Source organism: Rattus norvegicus, chromosome 19, assembly GCF_036323735.1.
Source record: "Rattus norvegicus strain BN/NHsdMcwi chromosome 19, GRCr8, whole genome shotgun sequence".
NCBI classification, from domain to species: Eukaryota; Metazoa; Chordata; class Mammalia; order Rodentia; family Muridae; genus Rattus; species Rattus norvegicus.
The window spans coordinates 52,009,104-52,028,220 of NC_086037.1; positions in this window are offsets into that span (position 1 = coordinate 52,009,104).

Below are 19,117 nucleotides of genomic sequence, written 5' to 3' on the forward strand. Positions count from 1 at the left end.
GGCTCAGTTTTCTTGCATAACATTTTATTTTATTTCTGGGCATCCCATCCAGAGCGTTCATATATGGTAAGCTACTCTTGTATACTCAGTTTCATTTGTAGCACTGCAAAATGTTTATTATTTAAGAGAATCCTGCTGTGTACCTAAGCTGACTTAGAACTCCACTTTCCTACCCCAGCCTTCCAAATGTCACATACTTACAAGCGTATGATTAAAAAGTATTCAGGTACACGGCTATCAGGGAAAGTTGTGGCTATCCAGGTGAAAGATCTAATCTCAGGGCTTGGGGGGTTGAGGCAAGTAGATCTTGAATTTGAGGCCAGCCCAGAAATTAGGAAGAAAAAAGGAAAGTAAAAGAAAAAGAAAAGGAGGATATATGCTCTAGAACTATACTTAGAATAGTCCTAATGTAAACGCTCAAGGAAAACCTATAGAAGCCCATGTGTGAATGTGCAAACTATTGTTATTAAATTCTCATTATTTAGAATGAGAATGTCAGGAAATGGTGACAAGAACAACAAAACCACATGTTTTTCAAGATGGAGTTAAGTATTAGAAGGATCTCTAACAGCTGAGGAACTTTGCTGTACCTCAACGGTTGCAGGGAGGAGAGCTGAGTGTGGTGTCACTGGGTCCCTGCACTGGGAGGCAGAAGCAGGCAGATCTCTGGGAGTTGAGTTTGAGACTACCCTGGTCTACATATTAAGTAATAGGCCAACCAGGGCTACATAGTGAGACCCAGCCTTTAAAAAGGAAAGGAAAAGAAAAAAGAAAAGAAAAGAAGAGAAGAGAAAAGAAAAGAAAAGATGAATAATATATTAGTCAAGGTTCTCTATAGGGACAGAACTGATAGAATGAATATATATTTTACGTATATAATGGGGATTTATTAGAATGGCTTACAGGCTGTGGTTCAGCTCATCCCACAATGGCTTTCTACTAACAGAAAGTCTAAGAAGCCAGTAGTTCAGTCCTTGAGGTTGGATGTCTCAGCTGTTTTCAGTACACCAGAATCCTGAGGCAGTATGCTCTATGCCAGTGAAGGAATGAACTTGCCAGTTTCCTCCTTCCATGTCCTTTATATAGGCTGCCAGCAGATGATGTGGCCCAGATTAAACATGGGTCTTCCTACTGCAAAAATTTTTGATTTAGGTGAGTCTTCCCACTTCAAATTATTTAATTCAGAAAAAAATCCCCCACAGATGAACCCAGTTGCTTTAGTTAATTCCAGATGTAGTCAGATTGACACCAACAATAGCCACAAGTCAGACCCTTGTGAACTTGACACAAAATCACATCTTCCTATGAGGTAGCATGGGTGTGATGTCACACCTCTTTCCTCCCAGCATTTAGGAGGTGGAGGCTGGAGGACAAAAAGGTGAAGATTGGGACTGGAGAGATGGCCCAGCGGTTAAGAGCACTGACTGCTCTTCCAGAGGTCTTGAGTTCAAATCCCAGCAACCACATGGTGGCTCACAACCATCTGTAATGGGATCTGATGCCCTCTTCTGGTGTGTCTGAAGACAGCTACAGTGTACCCACATAAAATAATTAAATACTTCTTAAAAAAAAAAAGCTGCAGATCATCCCTAGTTGTATAGCATGTTGGAGATCAGCCTGGTCTATGTGATGTATCATTTCAGAAAAGGAAAAATTAGGGCTGGAGAGGAGAGACGGCTGGGTGTTTGAGAGCACTGGCCCTTCTTCACAAGGGCCCAGCTTAAGTTTCCAGCACACACATGGCAGCTCAAATCTAACTCCAATCCCAGGGTTCTGACACCCTCCGAGGGCACCAGGCACATACATGGTGCACAGACATGCAAGCAAGCAAAACACCCATACACATAAAATAATAATACTTTTTAAAAATGGCTTAGTGGGCAGAGGTCCATGCTACACAAATCTGACAGGATGTATTCAATCCCCAAAGCCCATGTTAAAGTGGAAAGAGAGAAAGGACTCTGGAAATTTCCAATCCCCACACCTGTGCATGGCCATACTCACATATATAAAATCATAATAATTTTTTTCTCAAGACAGGGTTTTTCTGTGTAGCCCTAACGGTCCTGAAACTCACTGTGTAGACCAGGCTGGCCTCTGATTTAGAGAGATCCACCTGCCTCTGTTTTCCAAGTGCTGGGATTAAAGGCATGCACCATCACTGCCTGTTAATAAAATAATTTTTTAAAAAGAAGCAAACAAACAAACAAACAAAAAAGAACTGGGGAGGCAGCAGCCTTGTGCTGCATCCTATAATCCCTGCTGTTTGCGAGAGGGTTTGTGGCAGGTTCGTGTGTAGCTCTCCATGTGAAAGCTTGAAGAGCCATTCTGCTCTAGCAGGAGACTGTGACACTATTTAGCCTTTAGAAATATGTACATGTGTTGCATTAGCCGGGTGTGCTGGCTAGCTTTACGTCAATTTGACACAAGCTAGAGTCAACGGAGAGAAGAGAAAATGCTTCTATAAGTTCAGGCTGTAGGCAGTCCTGCAGGGCATTTTCTTAATTAGTGATTGATGGGGGAGGTCTCAGACTGTTGTGGAGGGGGCCACCTCTGGGCTGGTGGCCCTGGGTTTTATAAGAAAATAGGCAGAGCAAGCCTTAAGGAGTCAGACAGTAAGCAGCACCTCCCACAGCCTCTGCATCAGGCCCTGCCTCCAGGTTCCTGCCCTGACTTCCTTTGACGATGAGCTGTAATGTCCAGGTGTAAGCCAAATAAACTCTTTTCTCCCCCAAGTTACTTCGGCCGTGGTGTTTCATCACAGCAATGGTAGCCCTGACTAAGACACCGGGCATGGTGGTGCACGCCTGCAGTCGTATCATTGGGGAGGTGGAGAGACGAGAATGAGAAGTTCAAGGCCATTCTGAGCAACACCGTGAGTTTGACGGCAGCCTAAGCTATATGAGATACAATCTCGAAATACACACACACACACACACACACACACACACACACACACACAATTAGTGAAAATAATGAAAAAAAATCTGTCAAGTTCAGTTTGCCACTTTTCTGTCTTAGTATACAGCGCACTGGAGTCTGGCCTACATCTGAATTGACAATTAGCTGTGATAATTCTCTGTTTAAAATCAAGTTCACACTTGCACAGTGCTTATGAGACACCCTACCCATTACGTCATTTGGTTCTCTTTAACAATCCTACTAAAGTTTCTTTTATCGTCCCCTGCTTATAGAAAGAGAAACAGGTATAAAAGGTTATATGACTTACATTTACAAGGGGAATTATGGGTCAGAATCTTCACCCGGGCCCCTGCTTTGGCACTACAACCTGTACCACACATGGTATTGTCTCGTTTATGTTGCGTGCTTCATTTGTGTCTGCATATCGTTATTAATAGACCTTAGGAGGCAGAGGCTGCTACCCCGAGCTTAGAGGGTGTGTACTGGCAACGCATGTTTGTGACTCCACTGTGCAAAAATCATTCTGAAGCATCACTGTTTTCAAATGAACTTCAGACTAAGTTTATCGGGACACTTTGTGCAGCAGCGGGTAGTGGCAGTTCTGTAGCCCCAGTTCTGGGAGGCAGAGGCCGGAAGGTCACAGCACATTTGAGGCACTCTTTTCTATATAACAAGTTCGGGCTTGTCAGAGCTGTGGATGGAGACGCTTTCAAAACCTAATCGATTCATATAATAAAACTTTAAACATCCTTTATTCGCAAGAATTAAGAATTACCAGTTAGGGCAGCCAGGAGGGAATGATGTATAGTAAAAGTCATAGCACTCAGAAGTCTGGGAGTCATGAGTTCAAGGCCAGTCTAGGCTACATAAGGAGACCCTGCTTCAAAGGAGAAAAAAAAAATATATATATATAATATATATACGTATATATATATATATTTCTCTGTTCCAATGTGTGATTTTTTTGCTCTGTTTTATTTCTTTTTGGAGACAGGATGTCCTATAGCGCAGGCTGGCTTCAAACTCCCTGTGTAGCCAAAGAGAGCTTAAATGAATATCCTCCTGCCTCTGCCATCTGACTGGGCAAATTCCAGGTGCGCACCACCACGCCCAATTTCTGTGGTGCTAAGGACTGAACCCATGGCTTCTTGTAGTCTACCACCTGATCTGTGTCCCCAACCATTGATGAATGGCTTTAATGGCTTGGTAGATAAAGGCACCTGTCACCCAGGGATTGACCCCTGGAACTCTCATGGTAGACGAAGGGTCTTCTTGTCCCCTCGTCTCCGCACGCTGGGGCACACACAGTGCAGGTACACAGCATAGAAGTGTAATGGATACTTAGATAACTGTTTGCATTTTTGACTTGTTCCTTCCAGTCTATTTTTATTTAATTTTATTATATACATATTGATTATTAGTGGTGCTAGGGCCCTATACATGCTGGGCAAGAAAACTATTTTTCTTTAAGATTTTTGTTTATTATTTTTGATTGCATATGCACATACTTATGTATGTGTGTCTCGGGGATTGTGCAAGTGAGTGCACGTGTTAGAGTGAATTCTCACGAATGCCAACTTTTTGTTGTGCAAACCTTGCTCCTTAATTTAAAAGTATTGGTTGAATAAAAATGTCCACAGCCTGTAACTTGGCAGAAGAGAGGTAGGCAGGGTTCCTGGCTTGGGGTCAGAGTCAGAGACCAGGAGGAAGAGAGCAGAAGTCCCCACGGGGTAGTGGATCTTGAACGGCATGGCCATGAGGGCCTGCCTGGTGGAGCCGGAGAAGCCTAAGCAGGACAAGGCCAGTGATACCTCTGGGTTACGGACAGGGAAGTGGATAAAATGCACAGAGGACTGCTGTCTGCTCAGCTCTAGCGCTTTAAGGCTTACTACAAACATAGAGGTTTTGTGTTTTTTATTTGGGAACTAAGTGATCAAGGTTGGGTAGAAAGTCCCAATTGACATTTACTGTAACAGCGTCAGATCCCCGGAGCTTGAATTACAGGGGGTTGCGAGCCACTCTACACGAGTCCTGAGAGTCCTCTGAGTCCTCGGAAGAGCAGGACATGGTCTTAACTGCTGAACCCCAGGAAAAGTGTTGTTTATCCAGCGAGTTCTTTATCTGTGAGCATCATCTGCATTCTCTGTGACCTCAGCCAGCATGCTTCCCAGCAGACAAAGGTTAACAGAGCTGGAGAGCCTTCTTAAAAGCTCTGCATTTCCTTCGTAAAAACATCGTTTAAAGCCGGGTGGTGGTGCACACCCTTTAATCCCAGCACTTGAGAGTCCGGCAGATCTCTGAGTTTGAGGCTAGCCTGGTCTACATAGTAAAATCCAGGACAGCCAGGAAAAGAAACCCTTCACGGAGAAAGACATCCTGTCAATAATAATAATATTTTCATTTAGATTTTTTTCTAAAATGTTATTTTTTAAATTTTTATTTATTTATGTATATGAGTACACTCTCTGGCTTCAGGCACACCAGAAGAGGGCATCAGATCCCATTACAGATGGTTGTGAGCCACTATGTGGTTGCTGGGAATTGAACTCAGGACCTCTGGAAGAGCAGTCAGTGCTCTTAACCGCTGAGCCTTCTCTCCAGCCCTAAAGTGTTATTTTTAATTTTAATTTTTAAAGATTTGTTTATTTTATCTGTATGAGCATTTTGTCCGCATTATGTACATGCCTGGCTCCCACAGAGGTCAGAAGCGGTCGTCAGTAACTCCAGTTCCAGGGGATCTGATGTGGGTGCTGGAAACTGAACCCAGGTCCTCTGCCAAGAGCAACAAGTGCTGTGAACCCCGAACCATCTCTCTAACCTTGGATTTTCTTTGACAGACACATGACTGGTGCTTTCCCAGTCTGTAAGCGGCTACGTGAAACACTGGCCGAAGCGAGTTCTCTGGTTTGAGTCTGACCTGAATGGGCAATGGGGGTGACTTTGCTCAGCCCCAGCTGCCTGTCTGTGCAGAAGCTGTGCGGAGACAAGAAGCCGCTCCAGGAGGCCAGAGTCTTCCCGCCCTGTCCGTCATTAGGGGTAAATCTCGCTGTTCATTAGCAGAATGTAGGAAAATTCCTCTCAGGTTTCACCAGCTACTTCTGTTTTTTCTCCTCATTCTTTTTTTTTTTTTTCGGATCTGGGGACCAAACCCAGGGCCTTGCGCTTCCTAGGTAAGCGCTCTACCACTGAGCCAAATCCCCAGCCCCCTCCTCATTCTTTCTCCTTGAGAGATCTCTCTGGCAAGCCAATACACCCTACCCCTGCCTCCTGATGGATTTTGTTGCTAGTTCTCCCTCCAGTTGAGATGTTACCTGGAGCACTGTATTGGGTCTGATGGCGGGTGGATCCGTGTGAGCACTGATTAGCAATGTCTGCCGGAGACAGGAAGAGAGAAGTGGGAGATTCCCAGTCCATTTCCACTTGAGTATTCCCTGGCGTCAGTCTCTCAATCTTCAAGAAACCTCAAATGACTCCAGTCCAGGTTGACTGAGTTCTTCATCTTTCATCCCTGCCGTGTGTTCTGTTTTCCTGTCTACACTGGAGTTTCACTGAGGGCAGAAGTTGGCAGGGGTTCCTCTTCTGAGTTCCCTCGCTAGACCCAGGCCAGTGCCTAGACTAGTGGCAATATGGAATTGTGTTGTGTTGTGTTGCTGGGGTAGTTACTACAAAACAAAACAAAACAAAACAAAACAAAACAAAACAACTAAAAATCCAAACCGGAAACAGAGGATACACCATCTCCTGACAGGGTGGGCAAGAGCACTCCTGTTAAAGTCTACAACCTTGACCTGACCTTTTGGAGTTTTCGAGTGACACTTCCTTAACTGTAAAGAGGATCCTGAATGTTCTTAAGAAGCAACCTTGACTACACTGAAGTACTTTATTTTTATGTGTATGAGTGTTTCTGTGTCCACATACATGTGTGCCCAGTGCCTGTGGAGGTGAGAAGAGAGGACCCGAGTGGCAGATGGATGTGAGCCACCATGTGGCTGCTGGGACTTGTGCAAGAGCAGCCAATATTCTTAACCACTGAACCATCATCTCTCTGGCTCCTGCAAGGGGGCGGGGCATCTTGAAATGAAATCATTCACTTCTTTCACAAACGTTTACCTGAGACTGCAAAGTGGAGGTGGACTGGAGGCCTGAATAAAAGGCACATCCCAGCTGACACAAGATTGAAGACATGACTCAGGTCACTCTGAGCGGGGAGCAGACTCCTAACAAGAACGCAAATTCAAACATCCAGGGGCTCTCAAATGGCAGCTACCGTAAGAGTACAAGGAAGGCCATCACGTTATGCTTATATGCTTTTTGCCTTTAAAATTTATTACTTTTATGCACAGATGTTTTGCCTGCATGTACATCTGTGCACCACAGTACATGCCTGGTGCCCAAGGAGGTCAGAAGAGGGGTGTTCGACCCCCTAGACTGCCTTTATGTGGTGCTGTCTGTGGTGCTGGGAACTGGACTCTGGTCCTTTGGAAGAGCAGGCAGTGCTCTTAACCACGGCGTCTCTCCAGGTTCACAGTTTTCTTTTTCACTTTAGTAGAAACAATAGACACTTAAATAAAGCATGCTATCAATGTATTTTCTTATAATGGTAATATTACAGAACAGAGTGGCTACATGTGCTGATGGTACCTTACAAATGGGGTACAATTAAAAACAAAAAATATTAAAAAACATTTGTGACTGGGCCTGGGGAGATGACTCAGTAAAGAGTTTACTGCCTTCCCAGCCCCTTAGAGCTTTTTAAACCAAATGTAACAACATAGCACATATGTGCTACAGTGGCTGTTCTTGGTGTCAGCCTGACTACACATGCAGTTAACTAAAACCCAGTCAGCTGGATACATCTCTGAGGAGTTTTTCCGTATCAAATCATCTGAAGTGGGAAGACCCACCCATCTGGGCCACATGGTCTGCTGGCCGCCTGTGTAAAGGACATGGGAGAAGGAAGCTTTTGCTCTTGGCCTGCTCGTCCCCACTCTCTTGGGCATGTCCATTCGTTCACTGGCATCAGAGCCTACTTCTTCAGGATTCTGGGGTGTAGTGAAGACCAGCTGAGACATCCAGCCTCGTGGACTGAACAACTCCTGGATTCTTAGACAGTCCGTGTGTGTGTGTGTATGCACACATCTGTATAAACTTACATGTGTATATAACACAGTACCTCACCGATAAAAGTTATGTGCTGTTTATACTCGCATTCATAGATACCCAAACCTTGCCGGTTAATACAAAAATATCGCTGTTGCCTTTGCCATTCGTTTGATTACTAGTTACTGACGAGGGTTTGGCAATCATTCACATCTTCAGCGACAGATCTTCCAGTTAGGTTTGTTCAGCATTTTATTTGTTTGTTTGCTTATGTTTTTATTTTGGGGTTCCCCCCCTCCAAGACAGGGTTTCTCTCTGTAGCCCTAGTTATCCTGGAACTCCCTCAGTAGATCAGGCTGGCCTTGAACTCACAGAGACCCACTGGCCTCTGCCTCAAGTGCTGGGGTTAAAGGCACGTGCCACCACACTTGGTTTCACTTACTGTTTTAATAAGATTATGACTCCCAAGTTGAAAAAACATAATGAACTCCCAGTTACCTCTTTAAAAGAAGTATCGATGGTGCTGGAAAGATGGCTCAGCAGTTAACGCTTCCTCTTGCAGCTGACCTAAGTTCAGTTCCTAGTACCAACATGGCAGCTCACAAGCATCCAGTTTCCACGGAACCGATGTCTCATTCTAACCTGTGAGGGCACTGCATATGCACACACACACACACACACACACACACACACACACACACACACACACCATAAATATAAAAAATAAATATAAATACGGTCATAGATGACTCCTAATAATTTCTTAAAGGAATATGTTGGGATTTTTTTTTTTAGCATGATAGAATATTCTAGAACATATCGATAATGCTTTGGAGGGGGGCGTGACTGTTTTTGGTGTACCTTGTAGCATTTAAATGGCATACCTCTTGTGTGCGTCAGGCCAGCATGTGACTTGAAAGAGGTAGAATTTGTCCTGAGCGTAGACCGAGACATTCTGTCCCGTGTTTAGCATAACTGGTAACAGACGCCATTCCAATAGGTTTCAGAAAATCTCTTCATGACTCAGTGCCTAAACAGGCAGCTCAGAGAGTCGGGATCATTAGCATTCTGAGGAGAGAGAGGGCAAGGGCTGCCGTGTTTACTTTGTCATGGTCAATTTGTTCTTTCCTCATAGTCACTTACCCTAACCTTGAATCTCCAACAGTCTGTTCAGCCACAAATCCACTGTTTATAGCCCTCGTTACCATTTAGCAATAGGAATCGGGCTGATAAATTCAAAGCAGACGTCTTCAGTTTCGTGACGTGGTTCCTCTTTATATAGCACCATGGAGTAGACATCTCAATGTCCACGCCGGCCCAAGTGCTAAGTCAAAGCCAGCTGGAGTAAATGAGTCCATCCACTGGTCTGGTGGGCTGCACATGTGACCCAGTTCTCTCTCTTGGGATGTGAGGGGACATCTGGGAGCTGTCTCCTGTCTAAAAGAGAGAGCCCCAAGAAAGAACTAATGTGAACATCTTGTGAAATCCACAGAAGCTGAGGCTGGCCAAGTAGGTTCCTGCAGCTTACCCTCAAGCTCGCCGTACAGCCAGGCTTCCACTGCTGGAGAGGGCATACATGTTCCTGTTGTCGGGGCTGTTTGTTTGAGGGCTCTGTTGCTTCCAGCTGGAAGCATCCTCACTGATAAACTATGCCGAAGAGAAGTGACTCATGGGAAAAGAATGCTCCCAGCTTCTGATTAACTCTGGCCTCTAGAGATAATTATCTGGGCCATCAGATATATAAAAATATGGAGGTCAGAGGATTAAAATTATAGTAGCTGCCTTTGGGGAGAGGGTGGGGAGTGACTAGGAGGGGGCCTGAGAGGGGCTTCTGGAATGTTAGTCATCTCTTGACTGGGGTGGTGTTTTGTGAGGGTGTTTACCTTGGACAAATTCATTGAGCTACAGTGTACACACTCAAGGGCTATGTATTTTTCTCAATTTTCAGATCTTGACTAGAAGGCTATGGATGGTGGGTCATGGTCATTTTACCAGATAGCCACATGAACCTAGGAACATGTTTTCGTTTTCTTCCTTTCTCTTTTTTTTAATTTATAAAATGCTTATTACATTTACAGGTGGGTCCAATGCCTCTGGCTTCCAAGGGCACCAGTGCTCATATGCACAAACCCACAGAATTAAAATAAAAAATAATTAAAATTTAAAAATTAAAAAATAAAATTAAAAATAACTAAAATCAGTGAACAGTAACTAAAAAATAATAAAATAAAATTTAAAATTTGATTGCATTTATTTATCTATGAATAGGGAGTAGGAAAGTGTGTGTGTGTGATCCCATGGATGGAACTCAGGTTGTCAAGCTTGGCAGCAAACCCTTTAGCTGTCAGCCATCTTGCCAGCCCAGGATATGCTTTTGTCTGTAAACTCCTAAAAGCTCTCGATGCAGGTTCCCTGTCAGTTGTGCAGTGCCAACTCACTTTTCTCAGCTGTGGAAGCTTCCCCTTCTGGCTTAGATGGGAAAACCTCAGGAAGGACCCTGTGGTTTCTAGAATTGAGCCACAACTAATTAAAAACCTGAATAAAACCCAGCAGATTAAAGACTTCATGGAGGGCTTTTTTTTCCCAGCAGGAGTTTCAGGGAGGAGCTTTAGTTATGATGAGTTCACTCCAAGGAAACAGGACTTTAGAGGAAAGCAGCCCCTTTTCATGAAGGAAGAGGTGTAATTTATTTTGTCAGTAGCCTTTGGGGACTGTTGTGTGAATGAGAACAGCCCCATTAGGACAGAGAAGAAAGGACCTAGGAAGCAACCATATCTGAATACTCGCTCCTATATTTGAATACAGTTAGTGGACTGGTTTGGGGAGGATTAGGGGGTGTGGTCTTGGAGGAGACGTGCCACTGGGGGTGGGTTATGGGATTTCCAGACTCGTGCATTCCTGCTGTGCCCAGCTTGTAGATGAAGACGTGAACTCTCAGTGGTTGCTCCAGCCACCTGCCACCGTCCCTTTGCCCCGCCACTGTGAATTCTAATTCTGTGGGACCATATGCCCAATGGAACTCTTCTTTTATAATTTGCCTTGGTAATGGTGTCTCATCACAATAATAGAAAAGAACTGGTACAGGAACAGGTTATCTGCAGATAGTTCTAACTCTTCTGGAGAAAGTCTAGCACGAGCAGCTGTAGTAAGGCAGAGCATAGAGAGTTAGAATTAGACGCAGAAAGACAAGAACCTGAAATAGCAGCCATCATGAGAGAGGCTGGCAGGATGGCTCACCTCAAAGGAACCTACAGGCAACACTGACAATCCAAGCTCGATTCCTGGGACACACTTGATAGACGTCGAGAAACGACTCCTCAAAGTTGCCTTTTGATTTGTATACACACAACACAGTACACATGTATCCTCACGCACGGACACCCATACACACAGATGTTACACAGAGAAGTAAATGAACTGTAAATGATTTTTTTTAAAAAAAAAAAGTCTCAATCCCCATGAAGAAAAGGACCTAGGAAGCAGCCACATCAGGAAGCCCAGTGTGAAATGCGGTTGGTTGGTAACAGAGAACCCTGTCCTGTTGAGCGGCTGCCCATGAGACACATGAGAGGAATTTGCAGACTTGGCAAACTGTGTCTCACCTAACTCTTCAAGGTGTGCTCACACTGATAGCATCGCAACTGTGTGAGGCAAGTTAGACATTACCACGAGGGAGACCATGACTCAGAACAGGCTTTGGGGTCAGACCAGCCAGGATTTGGATCCTGGCTCTGTGATAGCAGTGGAAAGGCTTTGTTACAATTCCAGGGCCTGTTTCGGTGGTTCCCAACCCCATGGCACATTTGACATAATCCAGATTGGATTAGATTTAGGGCTTTACACATATCAAGGATGGTGAACATCCAGCTCCCTGAAGATATTTCTTTAAAAGATCTATGTAGGGCTGGAGAGATGGCTCAGTGGGTAAGAGCACTGACTGCTCTTCCAGAAGTCCTGAGTTCGAATCCTAGCAACCCCATGGAAGCTCACAACTGTCTGTAGTGGGATCTGATGCCCTCTTCTGGTGTGTCTGAAGACAACTACAATGTACTCATATATAATAAATAAACTAATCTTTAAAAGAAGATTTATGTATTTTGACTTTATGCATATGTCTGCTTCTCTGAATGTGCACCATATGAGCGGGTGCCTTAGAAGGCCAGAAGAGGGCGTCAGAGTCCCTGGATCTGAAGTTAAAGATGCTGCAGGTTGTCTGACGTGGGTGCTGGGAACTGAATCCTGAATGTGCTTCACGGCCGATGCATCTCCGCAGGCCCCACTAGAGACGTTCTTACTGTTTCAGCCAGAGGAGTGCCAATGACATCTAGTTAAGAGAGAGGCCAGGGCTGCTGCTAGCCATGTCATGGTGCAAATGAGGGTCCCTTGCCTTACAGATAATTGTGGATCCCAAAACATTCACAGTGCTGCTCTTAAAGAACGGTGGGCAGCCAGGTGGTGGTGGTGCAAGCCTTGAATCCCAGCACTTAGGAGGCAGAGGAAGGCAGGTCTCAGAGTTTGAGGCTAGCCTGCTCTACAGAGTGAGTTCCAGGACAGCCAGGGCTACACAGAGAAAGCCTGTCTCAAAAAAACAACAATAAAAAGGACCCTGGGTACTGCGTGGTTTTTAGTCACTTTGTAAAATGGGCAGATTTTACGTCATTGCCTTGATGGGTATTAGAGAACTGATTAAGTACGAGTTGGTGTCCATTGTTCTGTTCTGGGCTCCCTTCCCCACCCACTCGGGGCCATGCACGCTCCCTACAGAATTAGGTCTCTGTGCACTCACAGCCAGCTTCTGTGTTCCCACTCAGTCTCACAGCTCGTGTCCCGTTTTGCAGATGATTCTGCTCCTTCGCCACAACTGAGCTGCTCAGGAATGGACACTTGATCCACATTAGATCAGTACCAATCCTGTCCCTGGGACTCTGGTTAGTTTGTACTGAGACACACTAGGCTCTGTTGTTTGGTGTCTTAAATGGAGAAGATACAAATCTGAGAGCTGTGGTTAGCTCCCCCCACCTTGATGGTGATGTGCGACAGCCATTCCCAGCGGGGGAAGGGAGGGGGACGCTGCCTTTGGAATTGGCAACATCCCACTGAGAGGTGGAGTCCCAGGGTCCATTCCTACTTGTATGTACGTACCCTTAGGTAGGCTCTAGCTGCTAACATTCTTTTTCCTCCTGAAGGTGGCTTCAGTCAGCCTTGGAGCTGCAGAATGATAACACCAGTAGACTCCCTGAGCATAGCACCTAGAGAGAGGAAGCCTCAGGACGGTCATGGCTAATGTCATTGTCATCTTGTTTTAGAGATACAGAATCTGAGACAGAGGTTAAGTCATTCATTCAACTTCTGTCACATAGCTCCTAGATGGTGAACCTGGTCTAGAATCCAGGCCTCTGACACCTGGACCTAGGTTCTGTTCCGCCTCCTCTAAACTTCGGAATAGAGGAGAAGGAGGCAGGTGCCATCCAGCTGCGATTATTCAGAGAGACCTGTCTGCAATCTGCAGAAATTTCCTGAGCCCTTCCCTGACACGAGTTTCCCTCTTGCTGCCAGGGACAACCGATATCCTGGGTTTTTTTTTTTTTTTTTTTTTTTGTTAGAATCATTTTAATAGTTTTTCCACCTACCCATATAACCTTAAGCCACATGATTCTGTTTCCTTTGTTTTGGAAGTTCACATGAGTGAAACCACCCCTTATGTATTCTTTTGAGACTTGGTTCTTTCAACACTATGTGAGGTCCCCCTGGGCTCTTCCTAATAGTGACAGTTCGTTTAGTTTTCTTTGCTGGACAGTCCACAAGGTATTTATGCAATCTATGTTCAATGGACATTGGATTGTTTCCAGTTTTTAAACCAGCAACGGTACTGTGAGCATTCTTGTTTGTATAGTCCGATTGGCTGACGTGTGCCTAAAGGCGGGTCTACAATTGTCAAGATGTCCTTTGTTCCATGCCCTGGTTGGTATGGGCATTGCATCATGCAGATATCAATACCCGTGGCCACATGGGAAAGAATGCACTATGCATGTTGTGGGATACACAGAAACCTAAAACACGGGATCCTTCCTGAAAACAATAACTGAAGAGATCGTGCAACCCAGGAATTTCCCCTCCTCCGTACATGCTGTGAGTACTGAGAACATGTTTAGCAAGGCCTGGTGGCACATACTTGTAACTTCATTGCTCAGGAGGCCGAGGCAGGAGGATCATGAGTTAGAGGCCAGCCCAGACTATACACCAAGAGCCTGTCTCAAAAATAACAGTGTGGGATGGGTGGCAAGAGACTGGAGAGATGGTTCAGCCCCTCACTTGTTGCTCTTATAGAGGACACAGGTTCAATTTCCAGTGCCTACATGATGGCTCACAACAATATAGAACTCCAGCTCCAGGGATCAGACACCCCTTCTGACCTTGGTGGGTACCAGGCATGATCATGGTGCACATAGACACATGCAGGCAAAAAACTCATGCACATAGAATAAGAATAATAAAGAAGAAAATACATGTTCATATAAGGTATATGCAACAATATTCACAGTAGCACTTTCAAATACCCAGAGAGGAAATATAGTGTGTATGCATGTGAGCATGTGTGTACACACATGTACATGTGCATAATGGAAAATTATCCAGCAATAAGAATTAAGGAAACTGATATATGGATGAATTTTGAAAACATGACATTAAGAAAGAGAAGAAACAGACATCGAAAGAAAAATCCAATACAATATGATCCAACTTAGGTGACATGTCCAGAATAGTCAAGTTCAGACACAGATTGGGGCAAACTGGGCTTTCCAGGAATGGGAATGATTATAGGGTGATGAAGGCTTCAGTTAGTGGTCATGGACATGGTTGTTTGTAAGTATAGCAAAAGCCCTAAATTGTATTATTAAAAGGGTGAATTTTATGGTATATAAATCACACTTTAATAAAATATAAATAGAAACACAGCACTTTATTTTTAGACAGTGTCTGTCTATGTAGCCCTGGCTTCCTGGAACTCATTCTGTAGACCAGGCTGGCCCTGAACTCACAGAGATCTGCCTGCCTCTGCCTCCTGAGTGCTGGGGTTAAAGTTGGGTGCCACCATGGCAGGCTAGCATTCTTCTTTTCAAAGATATTTTAATGTTGTGTATGTTGTCTGTGTGCAGGTATGCCCACATGTGTGGGTGCCTGACGAGGCTGGTAGAGAGTGTTGGGTCTCCTGGTGCTGCAGTTACAATAAGCCTTCTCAACTGCTGAACCATCTCGCCTCTCCAAGTTCCAGCATCCTTTCCTTTCATGCGTCAAGACTGGGATACAGCTCAGTAACGACATGCTTACCCAAGATGCTCAGGACCCAGCACCTCACTAAAATAAAAATGAAGTCACCCATTCAAAGCAGGCATATGAATACCTAAGATAGGACAGCCCAGTGTGTTGTTGGGCTAACAGCGGTCACTGAGTCAGACATGGCCCCAGAACTGATCCTGGAAATAACAACTGGATCACTCAAAGGGCAGTTTAGTGAAGGTACCAAGTACAGAGTGTAGAGAAAATTTGTCTCAAGGCATAAGGAAGCAGTTCAGGGTTGGTGGCAGCCACCAGACCTGAAAAGGGGCAAGGTGTGATCTTCAGAAAGAACTGTGGGAGAGAGCTTCCAAGAGGGATTTCCACATCGAGCAAGCTCTCTACTGCACCCTGTCCTCTGCTCTGCCTGTTTTCTGTGTGCCTCCCATTACAACACCAGTGAGACAGGAGCTTGGGCAATGGGGTCCGTCAGTGCAAACCGCGCATGCTTGAGTCTGGTTGCTGCAGAGGCGATTGGCAGTGTCTCCATTCATCCACTCCCCAAGGCACACAGTGGAGGAGAGAAGGCTGCCAAGCCCCTGTGAAGAAGAAAGAGACCATGTAGCGTCCCAACCCCTCGTGACTTCACACTGAGTTCACTGAAGACAGAACATGATCCTAAAAGAGGCCGACTTTAATAAAAGGAAGTTGGTGCATGGGGTGCAAGCACTTTGGATATGGAGTCTAGAAAGGTCCTTCCAATTAAACAGTGCACAGTAAGTTGGAACTCCAATGATGAGTCCTGGTGATGAAGGTGCCATTCATGATCATGAGGAAGCTGGGAACTGGAGACTAAGCATCCCTGGGGGGTGTATTAATGAGAAGCTTTATGTAAGCACAGAAGGGCAGCTCCACGCTGAGGGACACCCCAGTGAGGCTCAAGGCCTAGGGCTGAGCTGGAGAATCTGATAATGGGCAGACACCCAAAGTCTGCTCTCGGAAGCCAGGATGTGTGTGGACTGCGCCCTCCCTGGAGGTTACCCCGAGTGCTGGCGCAGCTCTCTGGCTCCTCTGCCTGAGCACTCACAGGGCTCTTTCCAGCATTTATTGGGACATCTGCCACCTCCCAGGTCCTCCTCTTCCAAAGCCAAGAAGGGTCAGAGGAAGGGAGTGTCCCTGTATACCAACGTAGCAAAGCAGCTTCTGAAAGCTGAGGGGGCCCCAGGGAGAAAACATGGCCGTGCCAATTTTGAAAGGTCCCCAAACGACTTCTAAAAGTACCAAGGCCCATGAGTAAGACTGCGGTGCTGGATGGAACACGGAGGGGGTGGGGGTGGGGGTAGGGTGGGGGGCAGGAAAGTTGCCCAGATCCCTGGCAGGAGCTGCGTGAAGAGAGCGGGCCAGGGCACTGCCTCTGCAGTATTGTCCCCCCTGTTTTGTGGGTTCTGGGTCCCTCTCGGACCGGTCCGGGCAAAGCCCGAGCCCACCCGTGAGCAGTTCTAGCCTGCAAGGCTCAGCACCCTGCAGGATTCTCTTCCACACAGGTCCCTCACCTCTGGCTCTATGCCCAGCCAGTTGCCCACAGACTGGAAAACAAAGGCACACTGCCTTCCCTGGAGACCTGGGCTTAAGGGATGGGCCTTGGGCAGGCTGGGCGGATGCTCTGTTGATCTTTCTTTCTTTTTTTTTTTTTTTTCCGAGTGCAGAGACTATGACAGCCAATTCCTGTTGGAAGTGGCTTTGTTTTCTTTGGAGCATGAAACACTTTTCCTTTCTCGTGATTGTGGCAGTTTTGGGTCATGTTTAGGATGGTGACTGGCTAGCCTAATTACGTGCCTTCCTTAACCACCGTTCTTAACCTTTTGGCGCACACATGATTACAACCTTGTTTGAAAGGAGGGGTCCTCTCTTCTCTCTCCCCTCTGTGCCGCAAACTGAGTATTCAACTTCTTGAGGGTTAGGACTCTTCGTGACAGGCCAGCAGTGTGTAGCTCAACAGGCATAAGGCCCTGAATTCTGTCCCAATTTGGGGACAAAAAAAGAGAAACTGTTGGATTAAGGAAAATAAGGAAAGGTCTTCCTGTCCCTCTATATTCTACCCTAGATTTTTTCCGGTCTGGTTTTTAAGATTCTCAGCACTGGTTGGGGCAGTGTATCCTGCTTGGCTCCTGTCTGAATCAGTCCATGTGTGTAGGCACGTTTCTAGCTAAGGCCGCCTCTGGGTGAAGGCTCCTGGCCGGCACTGTGCCTCTCTTTCAGGCATCAGGATACTCCAAAGGGGTTTGTAAGCCTTTTGTCTTATCTCTGTCTCTCTATCACACAGAAGCCGGCGACCAGGATGTCTGTGGATTCCAGGAGAGGTGGCCCTGCGTCTGAAGAGGAGGTTCTAGGGAGACAGGCGTTGTCTGGTTTTGTTAAATTCCAGCAGAAAGTCACTTTGCCAAAAATGCCAAAAATAAAAAGGACTGTCTAGACACTCACATATTAGAAGCTCTAAGATGAACCGAGACTTTGACCTTGACGTCATTGGTTTTCGCTTCCATGGCAAGATGAAGGGGTAGGTCAATTAGCAGACAGACTTGTGTACCTGCTGTGCACCAGGCTGTGTTCTTGGCACCCGGAGGCATGTGGTGATGAGACACGCAAGCGCTGGTAACCGTAGGAAGTGGAAAATACAAAGATGAAAGTGATGTAGTATGGAGTGACCAGGGCCGAGGTAGGGAAGTGATGAGAAACGTCTCTAAGAATCCACACTGGGGCAGAGACCCCGCCACCAAGCTCGCTTATCTGCCTGTTCTCCACCTCACTTTCTGTAGCCAGTTAAAGGTCAACCGTGAAAGAAATCAAATGGAACATTCTAGAAATAGGCAATTTATAATATTTACATTGTGTACTATTCTGAGAAACATGATAAAATGTCATGCAATGCCACTCTGTCCACCCAGCACATGACCCACGCTTCTGCACAGTGTGTTTATGCTGTATGTATATGCTCCCTACCTGCTGGTCCCTCGGCAGATGTTCTGAGGGAGGTCACAGTTCTGCACAGGTCGTTCTGTCTTACTAATGGTTATTATCAGTCTCGTAAATTATTCCTTTTAATCGATAAGGACATATAGGAAAAACACATGTAGGATTTGGTGCTATCTGATCCTTTAGGCTTCCTCTGTGGGTCTTGTGACATATTTCCCATGGGCGAGCCAAGACCACAGTATTTAAAAGATAGAACTCTATGTAGAACAGGCTGGCCTTGAACTCACAGAGATGCACCCTCCTTGCCTTCCAATTGCTGAATTAAAGGCACGCACCGCCACACCTCACACATTTATTTCTTTTGAGACAGGGTCTCATGTAGCCCAGGCTGGCCTCAAACTCACTAAGTAGCCAAAGATAACTTCCACTTCTGATCCTCCTACCTCTACTTCCCAAGTTCTGAAACTGTTAACGAAGGTTTCCATAACTAGTCACGGCACACTGGGGGTTGATTAAAGGGCTTTGTGCACACCAAGCAAGCAGTCTACCAACTGAGCTACATCTGAAGCCTGCATGATGTGCCTTCAGTGACCACCCTCAGCTCTCTCATCCAAGCTGTCTATTCCTGCTCTCTGAAGGAAGTTGAAATAAAGACAGGACTCCTCAGTAGGAGCAAGCGCATGGCTGCTCTTGTCTCTACAGCGTCAATATCCACAGAAGGCGGCGGGAGGGGTGTGTGCGCGCGTACGTAATAAGTGCCAGCTGCATACCTTTGATCCCCCCTTATTCTACAATAACCACACAAAACTCTGGCCACTAGCTTTGGATTCGTTCCTTGTGGTTTGTA